General features: G+C 38.7%; 1 long non-coding RNA gene across 1 annotated transcript in view; it reads left to right on the top strand.

Moving 5' to 3' along the window:
* The first annotated feature begins 4,534 nt into the window (after nucleotides 1-4,534).
* Nucleotides 4,535-23,203, top strand: part of LOC125619200 — a 30,068-nt gene continuing 11,399 nt past the window's right edge. The window contains exons 1-2 of the long non-coding RNA XR_007350712.1: nucleotides 4,535-4,680; nucleotides 20,590-20,674. This is a non-coding gene — a long non-coding RNA (uncharacterized LOC125619200). The remainder of the gene's footprint in view (nucleotides 4,681-20,589; nucleotides 20,675-23,203) is intronic.

The raw sequence follows: 23,203 nt of genomic DNA, 5'->3' as shown, positions 1-23,203 counted from the left end.
CAACTTAATTCTGTTTTGATTTTCCCTGATGTGTGACCTGATTTGTGGGCTGGATTTCCAGAGCCACAGTTGTGCCAAACCCCATTAGTGTTTAAGGCATACTCATGCCCAAATATGGATCTCTTGTGTTTTCTATTGACCATGTGCCTGGGTCCAACTGTCCAATCCAGGGTGGAATCCTCGCCAGGGTTCTAACAGACACAACATAGACTAGCATTATGTGATGCATAAACAATTTTGCCTGAAATGACAGCATGTGAATAGCTCAGCTGGTAGATTTGTGAGCAGGAAATATGATGTAGCCTGTGAATGGCTGCTCCTAAAATTACAATCTAGTTGTTTTCTGCCAGCCTCTGAAGCAAGGACAAGAAAGTCCTTAAGTCTTTGGAGCTTCCAGATTCCACTGTCTTCTAGATTTAGAGCTATGGAGAATAGTTCCAAAGAAAAAAGAACAGAGACATAAAGTAATATTAATTTTTTAAAAAGGATATTAAAAAGGGAAGATGGAAGAAAGGAAAGAAGGGAGGGACTGGGTTTGTGGCTCAGTGGTACAGCGCTTGCCTAGCATGTGTGAGGCCCTGGGTTCGATGCTCAGCACTGCATATACATAAATAAATTAAATTAAAGATTCATTGACAACTAAAAAATATTTTTAAAAAGAAAAGTAAATAAATAACATAAAGGCATTGGTCCATCTACAACTGAAAAAATTTTTAAAAATGGGGGAGGGAAGAACAAAGAGAAAGGGAGGGCAGTAACATTCACAGGAGGAATGTAGACTCAGAAGAAAATAGTGGGAAGAGAAAGGGGGAGAGGAGGAGACTAGAATGGGAGGAAGAAAAGAAGGAGGAATTAGTGAGAATGAAGAAAATTCCTAAGGACAGGAGCCACCACTGGGAAGAGTCAAACAGGGCTCACCTGGTTTACCTAACATTCTTTGTCTATTTATCTAACTCTGGGGAGTCCACATTTTTCATGGCATTGAGAAAGCCTGGATGGTTCGCCTTCCTACCCAATGCCTAGTATGGTTTTGTTTAAATCATTTCAATCCCATGGACTATTTCCCAATGTTGATTTTTTAGGAACAACATCCAACATTGTGCTGAAGTTTCTGGATTCACATGCAAGGCTTCTAGAACTGTCATCTGCCTATCTACTTCATGACATTGCAGGCTTGAGGATAGTTCAGTTCTACAACACCCAAGAAAATTGGTCAGAGACATCAGCATGTATGTCGGGTTGGTGTGTATATTGTTTTCTTCATGATTTCTCCGTTCTCTTTGTGCTCTTCCTCCAAAGCCATGAGTCCCTAAAAGAAGAAAATGAAGTTTCACAGACAGTTCAAAGTGCATCTCATGTCTCTGAAGAGAAAAAGTGGCAGAGAATTGTATGAGTGAAATTTTTGTCTCATCTAGAGTATTTTTTAAAATCTGTCCTCTAAGGTACACATTGCTGAATATAGGTATTTAAAGAAATATCACTGAGTCCTTCTTTTGTGCCAGACACTGTTCATAGAAGGGAAGAAGACCTCTGCCATCCCAGGCTCAGTCGAGTGGGCATGGGCTCAAAATTGATTCTTTCTTCAAGTTGATTATTTTGTTATACTTCCATTATTTCTTTACATAAACTCATTTACTACATAGAGACCATCACAAAATAATTTTATTTAATTTCTAAAATCTTTGAAATTTATTCTAAGTTTTGTAGTATAGCAGTGAGGGTTAAATGAGGTGGGTGTATAAGGCCCTGGATGGACTTCAGGTACTCAGCAATTATTAATTTTTTTCCATGCTAAGTGGGAAAGAGAGTCATATTACACCAACACAAATTCAGATCATCCAGCATGAGGGCTGATGATGGGCTCCACATACTAGCTTTGTGATCTTAACCTCTCTAAAATTTAGTTTCCTTGTCTGTAATGTTGGGATGAGAGAAAGATTAAATGAAGTGACATTGTGAGGTCCTTACTACAGTGATTGGTCATAGGAAGAATTAAAAGATGCTGCTCCTCACCTTGGAATGATTCAATCCCAGTGTGGAATAGCCAGATTGAACATAATCTGGACAGTTCAAGAAAAAGCATGACTAGAATACTGAGCTAAAATTATTAAGAAGAATTTAAAAATGAACTGAACAGAAATATCTGCCCTTAGATTAAAAAATATTACTCAGTATGAATATACCACAGTGAATCTCCATATCATGTACAACCATAAGACTGGGATCCTAATTAGAATAAGATGTGCCCCATGTTTGTATAAATATGTCAAAATATGCTCTACTGTCATGTATAACTAAAACTAAACAAATTTTTAAAAAATTACTCAAGTTCCGATTGGGAGTAGGGGTTTTGGTGGTGGTCAGGCCTGGGAGTGTTGGTTAATGAAAACCGGTGATTGGTCGATTAGAGGCCTGGCTAATAACGTAACTGGAGAGCTGCTGGGTTGCATTCATAGATGACGATTCCAGAAAGGAGAAATATTTTAGATCATCCTAAAATTGCAACATAAATTTTTATGTTCAATTCTGAAAAAAAAAATGGACAAACTAAGAACATCCTAAGAAGGAATTTCTAGGGGCTACAAGATCTGGAAACCTGCTCATCTGGGAGACGGTTTGGTACACTGCTTAAAAGGACAGTTATGGAAAGAGATAGCCATGGTTTCTAGCATTAGACCTCCCTCTTACTAAATGACACATCCTGAACAAGCTATTTAACTTGTCTAATTTTTTCATCTATCAAATTAATATTAGAGGAGATAATGCATTAATTTATTAAAGTAAAACTGACTGCTGAAACATAAAACCCTGACTTCTCAGTCACTTGATGCAGTTATATTCTTGACTGTATCACAGGTCCATTGAGGATGTTCTTGTTAGACGGCCTTCCATAAACTCACTCAGGCACCCAGAATCCTTCTAAAATATGATTCTATCTGCAGAAAAGAAGAGAGATCACCTTCTTAACCTCTTAGGCAAGAAAGTGTCATAAATCATTTCCATTCCTATTCCATTGGTAGAAATTCAGACCTGTGATCACAGCTAAATGCAAGGAGTTCTGGGAAGTATACTCTGTGCATCCAGAGGACAGGACACGAGTTTTAGTGGACTCATAGCAATCTATTCCATATTCTAGCCTTCTGGTTACTATTTACCCATTTCCTTCTTCCTCCACATTCACTCTTTTCTCAAAGGTGACAAGCCCAAATCCCGGCCAGTGACTGCATCTAGTGCCATGCCCAGAATTTCTGGGTGATATATAATCCTTTCTGTCCAGTCAAGAAGAGACCCCTTATGATCCTGCTCTCCATGAGAGACTTGATCTATTACCCTCTGTTGCCACTGGCTCCATCTCCTGAGAAACGTTCCTTGCCCATTCTTCCATGAACATGCCCCCCTTGCAAGCTGTTCAACTTCCAATGGTGTAATCCAGGAGCCCTGAGAGTCGTTTTAAGGTTTAAACAGTCAAGAGAGGTTTGTTGGACAATAGAATATTCTCCAAAACTTAGGAGAATTCTGATTTATTTCCTTCAGCCAGTTCCTTGTGTTAGTTAACCACATACAAAGTTCTTTCTTAGACATTATAATTAAAACTTCATATTCCTTTGCTTTCTTGTCTTCATGCCTCTCTATCTCAATTAAATGACAGCTCTGCTGATGTCACAATATGTAGAGAGATATACCCACGTGTTCATGTTGTGGTTTTTGTTCCAGGACTGTCATTTGTTCAACTAAGAATTTTCCCTGGGTCATTACCCACCACAGCATTCCTTGTACTCTTTGGGGTACAAAAGATCTCTTATGGGATTCAGAAGCAATTGACTCTTTCATCTTTATAAGATCCCTGATCACTACAAGTTCTCTGCTCTCTACCATCCTTGCTTGAAAATTGACCAGTTCTCTTCTGATCCCATCTCTTTCTGTAATAAGGTAAATCCAGCCAGTAGCCACACTTATCCTTTCTACCATTTCCAGAGCTTCTAAACTGGCTGCTAAACTATCACCACACATTTTAGGGTTCCTTTATATATGCATTTGACTTCCACCATCAATTTCTGTATTAGTTAAATTAAGGTAACACAAAAGTATGGTAACAGGTAAACTTCAAATTCTCAATGGCTCAACACAAGAAAGTATTTCCTATTCACATCAGGATCTAAGGCAGGTGTCATAGTGAGGTGGCTTTCTATGCACAGAGGCCCAGGTTCCTATTACATGTTTTGCTTTCACCCACCTTCTGATCCTCTGAATCCTCTCTGTTTAATCAAAAGATGGCAAAGACATTCTATTGCGGGGGGCGGGGGGGGGGAGAACTTCCTACTTCCTCTCAGGTTCTATTGGCCAGAACTCAGCCTCATAGTGTAGTCAAACTGTGTGCCCAGGAGGAAAAGGAAATGGGTTTTGATGAACTCATAACAGCTCCTGCCACATATGTGTGAAATGCCTTGCTCACGACACTCAATAAATGAGTTACTATTCCTGTTACTGCATGTCCATTGAAGATAACAGATGAAGGAAATGAAGGAAATGATGTATAGGTTTGGCCTGGAGTAAATAAGACTTAGAGAAAACATGATGGATGGCCTCCAAATGTAATGTACAAGAAGAATTGGACGTATTCTGTGTCGCTCCAGAGAATATAACTGAGCAGTGAGTGAAAGAGGCCGTTTTCCATTTAAGGTAAGGAGGGCTTTCTCATAATTAGGAATGAATTCCAAATACAGGCTCACTTTAAAGTTAGAGAGTGCTGGGTTACTGGGAGTGCAAACGCAGAGGTTGCTGCCACATAGCTGAGAGAAGATTCCTGCTTTAGGGAACATTTTCAGTCATGGGACTCCTCAGACCCCTTTCCACACTGTCATTTCATTTTTTGTATGTGACAGTGGACAGAAAGGACTTGGGTTGGTGAAATCTCCAGCAATGTGTTGGCCTCTGAGATTGTCTCCCCTTAGCTAATAACTTTAGTCTTTGTCTTTGGGAGCCTTTACTAACTTTGTTCATATGCTCTCCCAGTAAAATCTTCAAGTGAGCTTCTTCCAGTTCCACTGTGTGGTTGTTCTTCAGGAAATATATTCATATATTATACAACCACCTACCCGGCTTTTCATCCTGAAACCTGGGAATTATCCTCGACTCCTCTATCTTACTCACTGCCAATCCAGTCATTCCAATCACCAAGTACTTGCTCTTCCATTTTCTAAATATTTTCCAAATCTGTCCACTTCTTTTCATTCTCACTTCTAATCATTCTAGAGGCAGAGGCCTCTATTATCTTTCACCTGCATCCCCTCAGGCCTCTCTCCAATCCATTTTTCACATGGGAGCCAGAATAAGCCTTTCAATATGCATCAGTGGTATGAATCATAGTCCAAATGTCACCCCGGTGCAAGAAATATCACAGCTCTTTATTTTTCATGGATCACCTCTCTCCATTTTAAAGCCTTCGTCTTCCAGGCTGATAGAAATTTTATCCTCAGTTATTGTCAAGGTTTCCTGCCTCCTTGGAATTGTATCAAGCTTCCAGAGTTTGAGTGGTTAGGTTTTGGGGGCTGGCAGGGTGGGGTGGGTGCAGCTCTGTGCCTCCAAACATCTCTGGGATGGCTGTTGCCCCATCTACATCTCTATTTTTGGAGTGCTTCTGAGACTTGTCTTGCCCTCTCCCTAGGCTGCTGCTGAGAGGTGGTCCCCATGTACCCATCATTCTAGGACACATAGAGCTCTCTCCACCCTCCCCCAACTCCAAAGGAATCTATTTTTCTAACTTGGAGGCCAGCCCCGGTCCTCAGCCCTCCTTCGCCCACAATGCCTTTCTGCTTCTTTGCAAATCTCCACATTCCCCTGATGGCTTAAGCTTTTGAAATTAAAGCCAGGATTTTTTACAGCATGGGTCTTCTTTCTTCTTTGTCACATACCTCTCTTAAAGTAATAGAAAGTACAGTCAGATATCTGCTTAGAAAGCAAAAGGATAAAGAATAAAATTCAGGGAGGAAAAAAAAAAAGGTCTGAGGTGTTTCAAAATACTCTCAGGTTCCAGGAGAATCTGCTTATGGCTTGTATCACTCCCTCAATTACTTGCTCCTGTTGCCCTGGGAATTAAGTTCAAATGTCTCCTGTGGGCACCTCCATAAGATGCCTTCCTTGCCCACCTCTGCAGCTTTGCTTACCACCCACCTGCAATCTTATTTCCACTCTGCTCCAGATGCATTAGGCAGTATTGGGGTCTTCAAATACATTAGTCCTGGGTCTTGAATGTTCTTCCTCCATTCCTCTCCTCACTTGGCTACTTGTTATGCAAGCTCCAGGCCTGATTAAAAGTGACCCCAATAAGGTCTGATCTGTCCCATGATCTCACACAGCACACACACCTCTCCTTCTCTGTCCTTTGTACTCAAAACTACATGTATATTGTTTATTGGTGGCAAATTGCATAGGGTAGTGATGGTGTCTGTCTTATTTGCTATTCTATTCTAGCAGTTAGCCTAGGACCTGGCTGCTCCTAAGCATGTCCTAAGGGCTTCAGATAAGACCCAAGCGTGCTATTTAACTACTGGGTTATTCGGTACACTGAAGGGCTGAAGTGGGAAGGGGGGATTTTTTCTATTCTGGTTTATCAGTACCCTCCTTTTCCTCCTATGGAGCTATGAATAATGATTTGCATTTAAACCAAGCTCATTTATGAAGCATTCTACAGACACCTTCAGATTCATCCTTACTAGAAATTTGCTTTTCATTCAGAATATTCTCATGTTTATTCTTGGACTTCTTCCTACAAATGTCTCCACATCCTGGTTTCCGTGGGAGCAGGAGGGAGGAGGAGGAGGGGTGAGAGTACATTTTTGAGAAAACTGATTCATAGAAGCAAAGGACCCTAGAATAGCAGGGTTCTGGGAGCAAGAAGATTGAAGCTACACTATTTTTAGGGAATGGATATTTGTTTTCAACACATTTAGAGCTTGTTCCAAAGACCTCACGATATGCAAAAGAGAAAAAAAAATGAAAGGAAAGAAACAGGAAATGAAAAAGTCAGCAGAAAAAAGGTCAGACAAGTTGCAAAGGCCTCCAACATCAATATTTTTTTTCAAGGGGGAAAAAAGCCAATTTTTTTTTAAATGAAAAGAAAACCCTGTTTTATTAACTGATGATAGCTTTATGACAGTTGTGTGATCTGGTCTATAATTTCTAAGTCATTCTTGAACTTGTCCCTCTGGAATCTCTCTTACAGTTACTCAGGAACTAAAGCTCTACATCATGATTTCTATACTGAAAACTGACATCCAGGGCTCCTGGCACAGTTACATTCACATGGCCAAGCAAGATGTGAAATGTGTACGCACAGACATTCTCATACTCTGTTGTCACACTCTTCCAGGGAACTATATAACATAATGGTGCAAAAACAAAATCATATTGCTCTGATCCTGCTACATAAATAATGCTTTAATACTGCCAGAAGAAGTTGCTGTCTCTTTTTTCCCTTTAGGTCTTTAATGAGTTCCTTTCTCTACACGAAGCACAGGATCAAGCACTAGATATTGTCAAAGTAGAACATGGAAATTCCAAATTTGACAAAAAACAGTGCAATGATATCAAGATATGATTTTCCTAAAAATAGTGACATTTTGAAGAGGGAATCCTCTAAAATTATTAAATTGTACACCACAACCTTAAAATCATTTTTTCCCATAGTAGAAGACTAAGCACTCCCTAGGGCAGCAATAAAGATTTCACTTAAATAAAAATAATTATAGACTTTAAATACTCTTGTGAATGGCATAAAAACACACCACTCTCACTTCTGAAAAAGGTATTTAATTCTAGATAGGAAAGAGGGGTAGGAGGGGAAAGGAGGGGCCAGGGAATTAGCAAGGATAGTGGAATGTGGTGGACATCATTAACCAAAGTACATGTATGAAGACTCAAATTGGGTGTCAACATACTTTATATACTAACAGAGATGTGAAAAATTGTGGTATTTGTGTGTAATAAGAATTGTAATGCAAAGAAAAAAAGTACATGTATAAAGGCATGAATTGGCATAAACATACTTTGCAAAGATATGAAAAATTGTGCTCTATATGTGTAATAAAAATTTAATGCATTCTGCTGTTGTGTATTTAAAAAAATAAAAAAATAAAAATCAATATAAAAAAGAAAAATTTAAGAAACTTTTGCAGATTCTTGCAACTACTTGAGTGCCAGAGATGCTTAACCAATATACAATAGAGTCTTTTTTGCATCTACTCCAGTGCCAGGCACATGATAAGTTCATATCTTATACTTGTTGAATGAATTATGAGTTAAGACATGAATTCTATGAGCATTTCTTCTACTTGCTTGAACAATTTCTTCTAAACATTTGAACTGTCTTTTCCTAATTCACTGCTTTCCACAGATCCCAATACAGAGTATGTGTTCAATAAATATTTAATAAATGAATGCTAAATAAACCCTTGATCCTAAAGAAAATTACTTCTGAAAGTGGAAAAACTTTGTTACAAATAGTCCATTATAATTTCGTTTAAAAGAGTAAAGCAATCTCATGTATTTAAACAAGTTATTTTCTTGATACAATATTATGCAACCACTTAAAATAAGGTCCACAAAGAATTAATAAAGGCATGGAAAGTTGTTGTGTTGCAATATTAAATAATATGTAAATTTTAAATACAGTGTGACCGCACACATTTACAAACCAATAACATGAATACAAACATTTACAAACCAATAACATGAATACAGAAGAGAGCAGATGCAAATTCGCCAACATTGAAGCAGTGTTGGTCTTTGGGTACTTGGGTTATGGATGGTTTCCTCTCCGCTTTCCTATAGTAAGACTAATATTCACAGTGCAGGGGAAAAATATCTTTGTTACTCAACAAAGTACCATTTTAGCCAACTTTTTCTTCCACCCATCCATTATAGGTACTTGACTGTTAAATTAAATTAGATTAATGATTTGGACTACTCAAGTTCTATAAATTTTTATTTAGTTATAAAGTTAGAGTAAAAAAATTAATAATATAAAAATAACAAATGACCTACTTCTGCTTCCCTGGATAAAATAATACATTCCCCTTAATTTTTCAATAGAATAAAAATCATATTGGTAGTTTAAATCTGGAGTGACCAATCTGAATTGCACATTCACTGGTGAAAAACTTCCTGTCTGGGTTACTTTATTTAATGTCCACTTGATAGAATGAAGAAACAAACTCAGCCAGCTTAAACACAATAAAGATCTAAAACCACAACAATATCAACAGAACCTCAAATGCTACTTGTTAGCCAGATAATTTCCAAGTAATTTCTCTACACTCAATGTCACAAAAATCTCTAGAATTGTTCCCATTATGTTGTCAGGAAGATAGAACCACGGTGTACAACTCATCAGGCTTCCAGAAGAATTCCGTTGATGATGATATCACTTTTTTTTTTCTAAATGACATATGTGAGTGTAATCCAAACCTACATTGTTACTACATTATAGAAGTAGAGCATGTTTGACTTTAATAAGCAACCACATTAAACAAAAATAGTGAGTCAGATTGATTAAGAAGTAGAGGCTCACAGGAAGGTTACGAGTGTCCAGCAAAATCCAGGAGAATTTTGAGCAACTCATCCATGCAAAGAATGAGGCCTTTCCAAACTTGGCTGCACACATGTTGGAGGTCTCATTTTATGTAGCTGAAATGTTTTCTTTCAAATTTGGCTTGTTTTGTACGTGAAGTTGTGAAATCCTTTGGACTGAGGCGCCATTCGCATTTTGCTTTAGGGGGAAAAGAAATGAAGGAAGAATCATTTAGTTTTGTTAGAAAAGTGTATATATATGATAGTGTGATATCATTTGAGATATCCATGGCAGAAGGAACTGAAGAGATCCTACGATGAAATACAATAGCAATTTGGTGCAGCGCAGAGGATTCGTCCTCCAAGATGATGACCCTTGGCGAAGGCCATGCTTTTTGTCAATTCCGTGGCAAGTTGGAGTGGAAGAACAGGCAGGAGCCTCTTGAATCTATAACCTCAATCAATGAGAAGAATAAAAGTGGTGGCCTGTGGTAAGGGAAGATTCAAGAGAAAGGACCATGCAGGATCAGCTGGGTACCTTGAGTCCTAAATTGCATCCTCCCAAGAAACTATCGGAATAGGAACCAACCATCTCTGCTCTTTGGCTTGTCTCTCCTCCAGGCTAAACTCAGGGGGATGGATTATGACTTGTTGACATCCTTTAGACCTCTAACTTCTACGAGGCTACATGGACTTGTTTTTCCACTGATGTTACTGCCAAACACCTGGCATACAGAATGTCCTTAGAGGTCTCTTTGTTGATTCCCAGAATGGGAGAAAAGGATCATTTGGATTTAACAGTGTATGAGAATGCCTTGTTCTTGTCTGACTGACTGTGACCCAGAACAGTAGGGACAGCTGGATTCTTTTCTATGTCTGAACTATCCCCAAAGTCTTTGCTCATCTGGCATGGCTGAAGTTTGGGTTATGGCTTCTCTTTTACCTTGTCATTCTTGTGTTCCTGGGGTGGAGCATTCTCAGAGATGAAACAGAGGGAATGAGCAATAGTGCCAGGGAGTAGGAAAACAAGGGGTGGCTCTCAGCCCTGAGCTGAATGCATGCCATACTACTGCCAACCTGGAGCTCCAAGGAGTTTTGAAATAGATGAAATAGTCCCCATGTGGGCAGGTATTACTCAAAAGCCTGGCAGATATTCATCATTTCCCCCAAGTGTTCCAGAGCCCATCCAAAAGTTTGAAATGCATGCATCTGGTCTTTACCCATTAAAACCTCACTTAACTGCCAGAACTGATTCAACTGCCCTCTTCTCGGCGACGTCTTCTCTGATCCCCACATATCAGAAAGAGCAGTTTCCTTGTGTATCCTGTATTGTGTTCGGATGTGTGTTACAGAGAGCACATTATACCTGCTGGCCTTCACCACAATCCAGGGAAACTGGGCATGCCTCAATCTCACTGCTCAATGGATGGTGTGGAAGGGAGTGACTGCATTTGTGGAAGTCCTAGTGTAAGGTCTCTTTTAGCACAGAGATTTTCCAATAATAGACCTTTTAAGTGATCTGAGCCTGAGCCTAGAGCTTGGAAAGCCAGACAGAGTGAGCTGCTGGCTGAGAGAAAAGCCTGGCTCTCTGGTGTGAATGAACTCTTTTAGTGCAGTGCCTCATCTGGGCAACTTTGGGCTCTGAAAAATGTCCTGTTTGATATTGTAAGCTCCCAAAGGATACCGGCTGAGACTGCTCTACTTACTTACATAGCCCAGCACCACATGCATTGGACTATTTAATAAATATTGTTTAATGATGATCACTCTCCCAGCAAGCATGTGCAGGGTGTGCAGCACGCTCCTGGGAGCCATGTGCTGGCCGTGGCTCACCAGACGCAGCACACAGACTGCCTGTGGTAAATCCTTGCTGAACTTTCCTTTTGAGTTGTGCCACCCTGAACCAGCTTTTGTGAGAATTCATAAGGAAATAGAATGCATGCTGTTCTCTTTCAGGCAGGCTTATAGTCTAATGTATATCTTAGACCCCATGTTTGCAGAAAATGGGGATAGAGTTGAACACACACATCTAGGCAGGAAGAATGCTAATTAAGAGTGCAAACATCCACATGACCAGACACATGTTTGCTGCCTTATTATGATGTGGGAGAGAATTTAAAGAAGTGACAATGAAAAGTCACTAGTGTGAGTCTTAGTTAAGCTTATTTGTAGAAAGAAAAGAATCTGGAAAGAAGTGTCTTTTTTTCCATGAATTCAATTCTTTCTTCTAAAGCATTTTTACAAGAATTTCTATACTAAAATGATATTCATAAAACTCTTCTAAGTTTAATTTTAAACAAATTTTGTGAGAATAAAAAGAATGTTTACTTCTTGCACTCAGAAAGGCCATGTCCTTATACCCACTGGACACAGACAATCTGGAAGCAGTGGAAACAGGATTGCTCTGTGTCACAGGTGATTCCCAGCAAAGGAACTTAGTGAGGAACTTAGTTTTCTTTTCTAATGGTCCTTTGTGTATCATGTTTGAATTTAGGAGTTAGAATCTCTGGAAACATTTGTTAAGTTGGCTGACCAAAAGAGCTGTTCTAATATATCCACTCTGTTTTCTGGTCAGAATGTGTTCTGTCGTTTTTCCAAAACTACTCTCAACTTCTGTGGGCCATCACTCAGCCTCCCAGCTGAGCTCTGAACCCCTTCACAATGCTGCATACTCTGCTGGGCTCGTTTTTCCTCACAATAACCTTAAGATGAGGGAGTAGGCACTCTTTGTTATCCACCAGCACCTGAACGCCCTTTCTCTTGGAGTGCTTCCCAGTCTGAAGGGAGGCAGAGACTCCCTGTTTCCCTTCATACCAGCTAAAGACTTACTTTCCCAGCCTCCCTTGCAGGTACAATGTGGACAGGTAGATGACTTAGGTCTGGACCAGAGAGCATAAGATGAACACTGGGATGGCCTGAAGCCTGCTGTGGCCAAGGGAGACATACCAACTTCCAAAAGCAGAAGTGGATCTGGTGTCATCAGGAGGATCTTTTCTTTATATGATGGGTTTGAGGTATGACTTTGGAACTGGTTTCTGGCTGCATAGCTTGGAAAAGCTGTGACAGCTCAGTACCTTTTACACAACTTGTTTCTGTCTACATTAGCCAGAGCTAACGGCTGCTGCTAGAACTAAGACTCTTGACTGAGACACAGGTAGTATAACTAACCCCACCTGCAGATGTAAATACTGAGGCTGCAGATGTTAAGCATCTTGCCTAAGGCCCAACAGCTAATAAGAACTAACCAGGGATTTAAATGTAAGTTTGCCTAACTTCACAGCCCTTGTTCTTCGTGTCCACCTCAGGGCATCCTGGATTATTATGTATCACCACAGAATCAACCCCGGAAGCCTAGCATTACTGAAAGAGCATGCAGGGCACTAGGACAGATGCCTTTGAGGCATTCTGGACCTTACATTTTGGAGCAAAGGAATCAACATTTTGTAGGCCCTTTATGTACTTGATCTATTTAAATTACTACGAGTACCTTGATAGGTAGGTATTGTTATCATTATTTTACAACTTGGTCTAAATAACTGATGTTATTTTTGCCCAAGCTCACACCCTGGTCTAAACCTGCATACCTTCTTCTTCTGTTGTCTTTCCTCAAATCTGAGGTGCATGCTTGCCTATAAATCATGCCCTTTTATCTATCTGCTTAATTTCACACGAAAATATGGGAAATAATGATGGAATCACTGAAAGTTTGGGTCTAGATATAGTTTCTTTCGGCCCGATTTAATATTCTTAGACAGATGAATAGTATTGTCCCATTTTACAAATGGAAAGATTTTCAACTCTGTATCAAAAATTCATTTTCAGTGTATGGTGTGAGACAAGATTTAATTATGGATGTTCTTCCCATATGAATAACCCTTCACCCAGCACTGTTTAATAAATAGCCCATTCTTTCCCCCCAACTTGAAATGTCGCTCTATCATACACCATATTTCTTTTTTTTTTTTTTAATTTTTTTTATTGTGGGTTGTTCAAAACATTACAAATTTCTTGACATATCATATTCCACACTTTGATTCAAGTGGGTTATGAACTCCCACCCTCACCCCATACACAGATAGCAGAATCACATCAGTTTCACATCCATTGATTTACAAATTGCCATCCTAGTGTCTGTTGTGCTCCGCTGCCTTTCCCATCCTCCACCCTCCCCCCTCCCCACCTCTCCCCTCCCCTCCCCTCCTCTCTCTCTACCTCCTCCACTGTATAACCCTGAGGGTCTCCTTCCATTACCATGCAATTTCCCTTCTCTCTCCCTTTCCCTCCCACCTCTCATCCCTGTTAAATGTTAATCTTCTTCTCCTGCTCTTCGTCCCTACTCTGTTCTTAGTTACTCTCCTTATATCAAAGAAGACATTTGGCATTTGTTTTTTAGGGATTGGCTAGCTTCACTTAGCATAATCTGCTCTAATGCCATCCATTTCCCTGTAAATTCTATGATTTTGTCATTTTTTAATGCAGAGTAATACTCCATTGTGTATAAATGCCACATTTTTTTTATCCATTCGTCTATTGAAGGGCATCTAGGTTGGTTCCACAGTCTTGCTATTGTGAACTGTGCTGCTATGAACATCGATGTAGCAGTGTCCCTGTAGCATGCTCTTTTTAGGTCTTTAGGGAATAGACCAAGAAGGGGAATAGCTGGGTCAAATGGTGGCTCCATTCCCAGCTTTCCAAGAAATCTCCATACTGCTTTCCAAATTGGCTGCACCAATCTGCAGTCCCACCAGCAATGTACAAGTGTACCCTTTTCCCCACATCCTCGCCAGCACTTGTTGTTGTTTGACTTCCTAATGGCTGCCAATCTTACTGGAGTGAGATGGTATCTTAGGGTGGTTTTGATTTGCATTTCTCTGACAGCTAGAGATGTTGAGCATTTTTTCATGTACTTGTTGATTGACTGTATGTCCTCCTCTGAGAAGTGTCTGTTCAATTCCTTGGCCCATTTGTTGATTGGGTTGTTTGTTCTCTTATTGTCTAATTTTTTGAGTTCTTTCATACACCATATTTCATGTAACTCACATCCCTGTCTGTGGACATTTAAAGCTATACATTTTGTACTCCAAATTTCAACATCTATATTTTTATTATTGTTCAGTTATAAATATTTCATAATTTCCATTTAATTTCTTCTTTGACTATGAATTATTTAGAAGTTTTGATATTTTCCAAATGTTTAGATTTATGATTCACTTAATTTTACAGTCAAAATTTACAAACATCAGAATGTGTTATTGTTTAAACTATCTTTGGATTTTGACTTCTAATTGTATTATGCTGAGATATGAGATAGTGTTATGAATAACAGAGTGATGCCCTGTCCAGTTCATTATATGTGGCCATCAAGTTCCCAAAATGAGGTTAAACCAAATTAGGATGTACTATGTTTCTAAGACATATGTGAAAAAGAAATAATATTTGAATTATTGATAAAATAAAATGTATTATTAAAAGTAATTTCACAGCTTCTTTCTATATTTTAAAATGTGGGTATTAGAAACTCTAAAATTACATGCATGGCTCATATATTTCAATTGGACAGTACTCATGTAGAGTATTTGGTGCTTGTTTTTGGCTCACTGGTTAATTTCTGTAAATGCTTGTGTGAGGTACCTTGAAAGAGGTACCCTGTATTCTATACATGGTCTTTAGACCAAGTCTGTTAAGTAACTTGTTCATCTATTTTGTCCTTACTATATTTTTGCCTCCTTTGTCTAAGGGTATCAATAAATACACTCCTACTAGAAGTATGTATTTATTAATTTCTTCTTGCAATTCTATCCATTTTATTACACACACACACACACACACACACAGAGGCTATATTGTTATATGCACATGCCATGATTTGAGTATGAGAGTTGCCATGCTTTGGGGGTGATTTTTTTCCTTCTACATCTATGTTTTTCTCTTTTAGTCAGCTTTTCACTTGCTGTAACTAAAAGACCTGACAAGAACAACTTTAGAGGAGGAAAAGTTCTTTGGAGGGCTCATAGTTTTGGAGATCTCATTCCATAGAAGGCCAGCTCCATTACTCAGGGCTTGAAGTGAGGCAAAATATCAGATAGAAGAGTGTGGCAGAGGGATGCAGCTCACATGATGATCAGGAAGCAGAGAGACTCCACTCACAAGGTACAAAATATATACCCCAAAGCCATGACCCCAATGCTCCACCTACTCCAGCCATGCTCTACCCACCTTCAGTTACCACTCAGTTAATATTAATTCACTTATTTGGGTTAAAACTCTCATAACCTAATCATGACTCTCATAACCTTAATTGGGTTAAGACTCTCATAACCTAGCATTAACTGAGTTACTAATATTAATTAATTATTAACATAATTAATTGTTAATAATAACTATTATTCACCACTCAGTTATTAATATTACCACTCAGTTAATATTAATTCACTGATTGGATTAAGACTCTCATAAACTAATCGTTTCACACGTAAGATTTTTGGGGAAAACTCACATCCAAGCCATAACAATTTCTGTTCTTTTAGAGGTTATTCAACAAATTTGCATGGGATTTCTTAGGTTAATCAACATTATGTTTTCCCCCCTCACCTCAAAAGAACCTTGGGTTGCTCTGACTCCTGTGACTACAAGGCCTCTACCTCCCCCAACTCATCTTCCATATTCTTGTTTTACAGTATTTTTATGCTGCTTTTAAAAAAAATTTAGAATTAGACTTTGTTGTTGTTACATAACTCGTGCATATCAACAAATATATTTATTTTATTTCCTTTTATTTTTGCATTATCCTTCTCAATCCTTCCTTGTGCTCCAGGTATTTTGTTATACCAGTGACAAATATACTAATATAATATGCCTCTGCCATTCTTTAGGTAATTTCCCCAAACATCTCCTAATTCCTTAATGCTTTCTTTAATGGTAACTAGTTTACTTTTAATTCAGCTATTCAGTTTTTGTGTTTTTTTAATATTTATTTTTTAGTTATCGGCTGACACAACATCTTTGTTTGTATGTGGTGCTGAGGATCGAACCCGGGCCGCACGCATGCCAGGCGAGCGTGCTACCGCTTGAGCCACATCCCCAGCCCAGCTATTCAGTTTTTAATTTAGTGCTTACATTTTCATTCCTGGAAGTTTTATTTAGTTCTGTTCAAAATATTAGTTAATTTTAGTTAATTTCATTGCATATTATAATGTCATTATGGTTTTAATTCCTTTCTGTAATCCTTTAATCATTTTAAAGCAGACTTATTTTTCAGTTCTTTTAACATTATTTAATGTTGTCCTGTTAGTTATGTCTGCTGCTCTCCCCTATTGTGTTTTTTCCCCCTCATAGCTTTTTAATTTTTAAGATATACTCATCATTAGTGGGAATTAAAATATATTTTAAGAATTCAGTGCACCCTAAAGTATAGAAGTATTCTTCTGTACAGTTTGCACCTATTGGGTACCCTTAGAAGTTCATATACCCAAGACCAGTGTTATGGTTTGGATGTAAGGTGTCCCCCAAAAGCTCACGTGTGAGACAATGCAAGAAGATTCAGAAAAGAAATGATTGTGTTGTGAGAGCCTTAAACCCAACCAGTGAATTAATCCTTTGATAGGGATTAACTGAGTGGCAACTGAAGCCTGGTAGGGTGTGGCTGGAGGAGGTGGGACACTGGGGGCATGGCTTTAGGGTACATATTTTGTATCTGGCAGTGGAGTCGCTCTCTGCTTCCTGATCATCATGTGAGCTGCTTCCTTTTGCCACACTCTTTCGCCACATTGTTCTGCCTCACCTCCAGCCCTGAGTAATGAAGCCACCTGTCTATGGATGGAGACATATGAAACTGTGAGCCCCATTTCCTCCCCTAAAATTGTTCTGGTCAGAACTTTTAGTCGCAGCAGCAAAGTAGTTGACTAAAAGAACCAATTTTTATCTTGAATTTTCAGATTGGGATTCCCACAACATATAGTACTATATATTCAGACTAAGAATTTGCAAGCAACAAGGCTTTAAGTTTCTGTTTTTTACTGGAGGACATCTGTGTTAGAGTCTGTAAACAAGTCAAAATAACACCTGGCATTTTGCCAGGGGAATGTTAGAGTTCGTAAACAAGTCTGGATGGTGCCTGGCAAAATGCCAGAGGGCGTGGTTTGAGAAGTAACAAAAGCGAGCCATTAAGTGTGGAGATTCCTTATTGGTTGACTGATGTATCTAGTTTATGCTAATTAGATAAGCTCTGTGGAATGTATAAATACTGCTCCTGTCCTGCAATAAATGGCTCCCACTCCTGCTGTATCAACATACACAAGTTATTCATCACCCCCCGGTTATTTTGCTGCAGCCGGACTGCGGCAGATGGTGGCCCGTACGGGGAGCCCTGGGACACTCGGGGGGGTAAGTGACGAAAAAAAAGCTGCCCGTCCATAGATAGGACGGGAGCAAATCTGCTCGTCCCTAGACAGATAGGGCGAGAGGAAAAATGGCCATTTTAAGAAGATGGAGAAGATTGATACAGTATGTTTGTGTCTTGTTTTGTCTCAGTGTATTGTATTGTCTTTGTGATGAAAATATGGAAGGGGTGAGAAGTAAATTACTAAGGGAAGAAGGCACCCCAGGGGAACCAAGAATAGTTAGGGCATGTGTTGATAAGAGCCCAGGAACTCTAGTCAGAAAGAAAAAGAAAGTTCAGAAGAAGAAGGATTATCAGGAAAAAAGATGCAGCAAAAGGCTATTACTAAATACTTTTCGTTACCGGAGGGTGCGTGAAGCGGAGAGGCGGCTGCTGAGTGTGCAAGCCGGTCACAGCGCAGCAAGGATTTTCCAAGAGGCAGCGGCAACTGGCCCTTCCCCGCCTCCTGGCCGGGGAGCTGGCTCTTCCACTGCCGCGAGCCCAAATCTAGACCTGACCTGGAGGCACAGTCTCGCAGGCTCTTGCTCCCTGTGCCCAGTAGCAGTTTGAGTCCGGGACACTCCCCAGGGCCATCTGGGGCTGCCCAGGCACTACAGCCAGCAGAAGACGCTACTGGTGTCCCTGATGTTTGGTCATTTTCAATGCCAATAACTAAGCTACAATGGTTCTCCCACACCTGGAAGCTGATGAGTAATGAGCACTATTAATGCTTATTTCAAATGCAAAAAAACCTTGAGATAATGTACTAAATTGTTCAGAAGGTTGTTTTCTTAGTAGAATGCTACAGGATTTTCTTTAGCCATCCGGAGTTCCTGCCTTCGTCCCAGTGCCGGTAAAGACCAAGGTGGAAGAATTTCCAGTGTTGCTGAAAACCGGACGAGACTTCCGCTGAGAAACGGACGAGACTTCGGATCAAGCTAGTTGCCTGCAGAACTTACCTGGACTGTGATTTAAGCTAGCTGCCTGCAGAACTTACCTGGACTGTGATTTACCTGGACTGTGAGTTAATCTATTGAGACACTGCTTTACCTGGACTGAGACAACAAAATGTAATCTACAACAAATTGTAACTCGGTATCTTTACTAATGGTGTCATTGCTGGTATAATTTTTCCAAGGGCTTCTTGCATGGAGCCATCAATTGGCTTGGTATTGTGGTATTTTGTATCATCCCTTTCTGTTTGTAGCAGGTTATTTATGGTGTTTCTGTAAAAACCACTATGGTCCTTATTTAAATTAAACAAAAGGGGGAAATGTTAGAGTCTGTAAACAAGTCAAAATAACACCTGGCATTTTGTCAGGGGAATGTTAGAGTTCGTAAACAAGTCTGGATGGTGCCTGGCAAAATGCCAGAGGGTGTGGTTTGAGAAGTAACAAAAGCGAGCCATTAAGTGTGGAGATTCTTTATTGGTTGACTGATGTATCTAGTTTATGCTAATTAGATAAGCTCTATGGAATGTATAAATACTGCTCCTGTCCTGCAATAAATGGCTCCCACTCCTGCTGTATCAACGTACACAAGTTATTCATCACCCCCCGGTTACTTTGCTGCAGCCGGACTGCGGCACATCTGAACTTTCTTACTGATTCATTTTGCTCCTGGAAAGAGTTTTGTTTTGTTTTTTTTTTTAAATATGTAGGGCTTGTCTTTCTAGAGGTCCAACTTTATGGAAAGTTTTTACTGACTACTCTTTAACTCATGCAGGTCCATGTATGGTTTTAAAAGTTCATTATAACAATTAGGGTCTACAGCCATATCAGCTCAAACACAATAGGTTATGCCTGTCTGGCAAGGAAGGGTATTTATTCCCTTATGAAGTAGGAGGTGAAAGTAGTTGACATCTATCCAGTGTTCCTTCTAAGTCTAGGCTTTTTTCTCTGATGATTGGAATTATTGATGGATCCTACACTAAATTTATAAACTACAGTGAACAATGTATTCCCAAATTGAACTTTTGATTTGATTCTATGGACACATAGAAAATAATTAATTTATCTTGTGATTGGGCTGAAGAATCTTCTTGGTGTCTGGAGCCCCTGACCCAACATCCTAGATCCTGTGGCTGTGTACACAAAGATCTGACTTAAAGCTATGTCCTTCATCTAAGACTTGGATAGAACCTCTTCACTCAATATCCCAAAGCTAGATTGTTTCCTTCCTCCATTTTCATGGATGTATAAGAGTAGAACTTGAAGATTCTTTCAAATCCCCTTGCAATTTTTTTCTAACCCACACTCCAGAGTTCTAAGTAACCTGAATAAAGCTGAGTCTTTTTGTAGTTGTCATTGTTATTTGTCTCTTGAAAGATTTTGACTTTCTGGATTCACCATTTTTTTTTTAAAGAGAGAGTGAGAGAGGGAGAGAGAGAGAGAGAGAGAGAGAGAGAGAATTTTTTTAATATTTATTTTTTAGTCATCAGCGGACACAACATCTTTGTTTGTATGTGGTGCTGAGGATCGAACCCGGGCCGCACGCATGCCAGGCGAGCGCGCTACCACTTGAGCCACATCCCCAGCCCCTGGATTCACCATTTTTAAGATTAATTTTTTTCTGTTTTTCTTTCTCTTTTCCCCTTTCCCTTCATTCCTCCTTTAGCTCATTCCTTCTTTCCTGCTCCATTGAAGTCCTGAACCTGATGTGTAGTCTCCGTAAACTACTGATGGCAAACTGGGAAAGAAGAAATCACTGGAAATTCTTCCCAACAGCCAGGTACAGAATTAGTATTGATAATGAGATCTTTCTTATGCAGCAATATCGTTTTACCATTTCTACATTATCTGTTCTCAGAAAATAAAAGAAAAGATCACTCCATTGCGCAGTCTCTATGACTCTGGCTATTTGTTACAAAGAGCAACCATTTAATAAAATAGTAATGCCAGATACTAAGTCCATTAACTTTCACTTTTTCTAGCTACGTATACGTTACTAATTATAATAGAGAGGTCATTCCTAAGGAATTACTAACCTTCAAGTGATATGAGATAATTATTCCCAAGAGAATCAAACAAATTCATAAGACAAATACACTCAAAATTTCAGACATCAATCTCTTTTTTTAAACCATAGCCTGGGAACAAGGGAGCTATGAAATATAATTTTACCCCAAGGTCCAACAAATGACTGCATGAAAATAATTTCCCGTCTGCCAAAAAAAGAAAAAAGAAAACCAAAACTTTATTTTGGTAGATAGCCTAATACTTGGGCAGGGTGTTGTTTTGTTTAAATAATAAAAATTCCCTGAAGGAGAAAAGTAATTCTTTTCTAAATGAAGAGTTTTAAAAATAAATTCAGTATGTATTTTAGGAAGCATTTTTCTCTGTTGGCCAACAATTCAAACTTATATGATAAGTTAGACCATTGTACAACCAAAGTGGCCCAGGCTTCTCGTTCAGAGCAGCATTTGCCTGGTTGAGTCTCTGTCAACTTTATACTCACACACACACATGAAGCTATTTGAAGATGTGGACATAGACATCATTATCAAAAAATGGAACTCAGACTCAACCCACAGGCCAATTTGAGAATTTCCTTTAGATTCAAGACAAATTATTCTAGATTTTAAAATGAATAGTCCACCTCCATGAAGATGTTTACTGAAAGAAACAAAAAAATTCTCCCTGGGTACCACAATCTTTGAAAGAACCCTTTTCAACAGAATTTCCCAAACTGATGTGTCTAGGATTTTGATTCGTAAGAGATACTCCTTTCTAGAAAAGCTCACATAACCAAAGGATTGGGCACTTCTGCAAAACATATCTCCTTTTGGAGACTCAGAAAAAAAAATTAAGGTTTAATGTTTAAAAATACTGAAGTGATATTAAAGTGTATGAGAGTTTTTGAAGAATAAAAATATGTTTAGTGTTGTTTAACTTAGAAGTTCTGAAATGGTCTTAGCCACACAGCACCCTGTTTTTCTGGGTAATAAAACCTGCTTCTACAGCACAGGAATTTAAAGGAGCAGACTTGGGTGCTACCTGGGTGCATAGCTGCATAAGTACTGCTTTCAGAGGCCAAAATGTTATTTATCTGTTCTGTCCTTCATGCATGCATCAAGCCTGAGAACAAATTCTTTAAAAATAACTAGGTAGCAGAGCTGGGAGAGAGTGTGGTAGAAAAAAATTCTCAATGACAGGGTAGATTAAAGTAAGAATAAAGCAGCATGTAATGAAAACAAAGGACAGTAAGTTACAGAAGGATTGCAAAGAACATATTCCCATGTTGAACAAATGTAATTTAAATGAAAGATTTAAATATTTTAATGAAACAAGTTGTTCTAAAGCTCCTGTGGAAAAATAGGCAAGAAATAATAGCCAGAAAAATTCTGAAAAGAAGTATAATAAAAGGGAATTAGCCTAACCAAGTGTGGCTTCTTTGTATAAAGACAACATGTAAAACAAAGTTGTTTTGGTGCATAAAAAGACAAATTGCCCCCAATGAAAGAAGATAGAAAGTCCAGATGCAGACCAAAGTACCTAAGAGAATTCAGTGTATAACAAAGGTACTGTTTCAAATTAGTGAAGAGAAATAACACTGTGCCTTATTTAGGTGCTCACCATGTGCCAGGGCACGTCTAAGCCCTTCACATATACTGAAGTGTTTCAAACTCACATCTACCTTCTGTGAAAAGTAATATTGTTAGCCTCTATTTATAGATGAGGAGCCTGATGCTAGTAAGTGAACAGAGTTTGGATTCCAACCGAGGCTACAGAAACTATATTTAAATTTTTCTACTCATCAAACTGTTAAATAAAAATGTTTGCCATATTATCACATAATTACTATTAACTTCAAAAAGGAGACATAGCCTTGAAGAATATGGGAAGACTTCAAATTGTATGTATATATTTATACAATTCCATATTTATATCTCTATATCTATATTCATGTGAAAATAACTAGAAGGAAAAGTACCAACAATGGTAGTTTGGGAATTATAGAAGAGTTTAATTTTTTAACTTGCAATTTGATATATGTTTTCTTTTTTTTAATATTACTTTTATTTTTCTTTCTTTTTTTGATATAGTTTTCTACAATGACATTTCTTTCATGGTTAGAAAAAAAATTAAGAAATAATATTTGGAGAGAAAATAAGCTTATATTATTATGTAGCGTAGATGTAAAATAATCTGAAATTAAAATAAACATAGCTTAGACTGCAAAATTCACACTAATTTTTAGATAAAATGTGAAACTTCAAAAACTGTTATGCTTGTAGAGGACCCCAAGCTATGCCCAGAC

The sequence above is a fragment of the Marmota marmota genome, unplaced genomic scaffold, assembly GCF_001458135.2.
Source record: "Marmota marmota marmota unplaced genomic scaffold, marMar, whole genome shotgun sequence".
Classification (NCBI taxonomy): Eukaryota; Metazoa; Chordata; class Mammalia; order Rodentia; family Sciuridae; genus Marmota; species Marmota marmota.
This window is presented reverse-complemented; position numbering and strand designations above follow the sequence as displayed.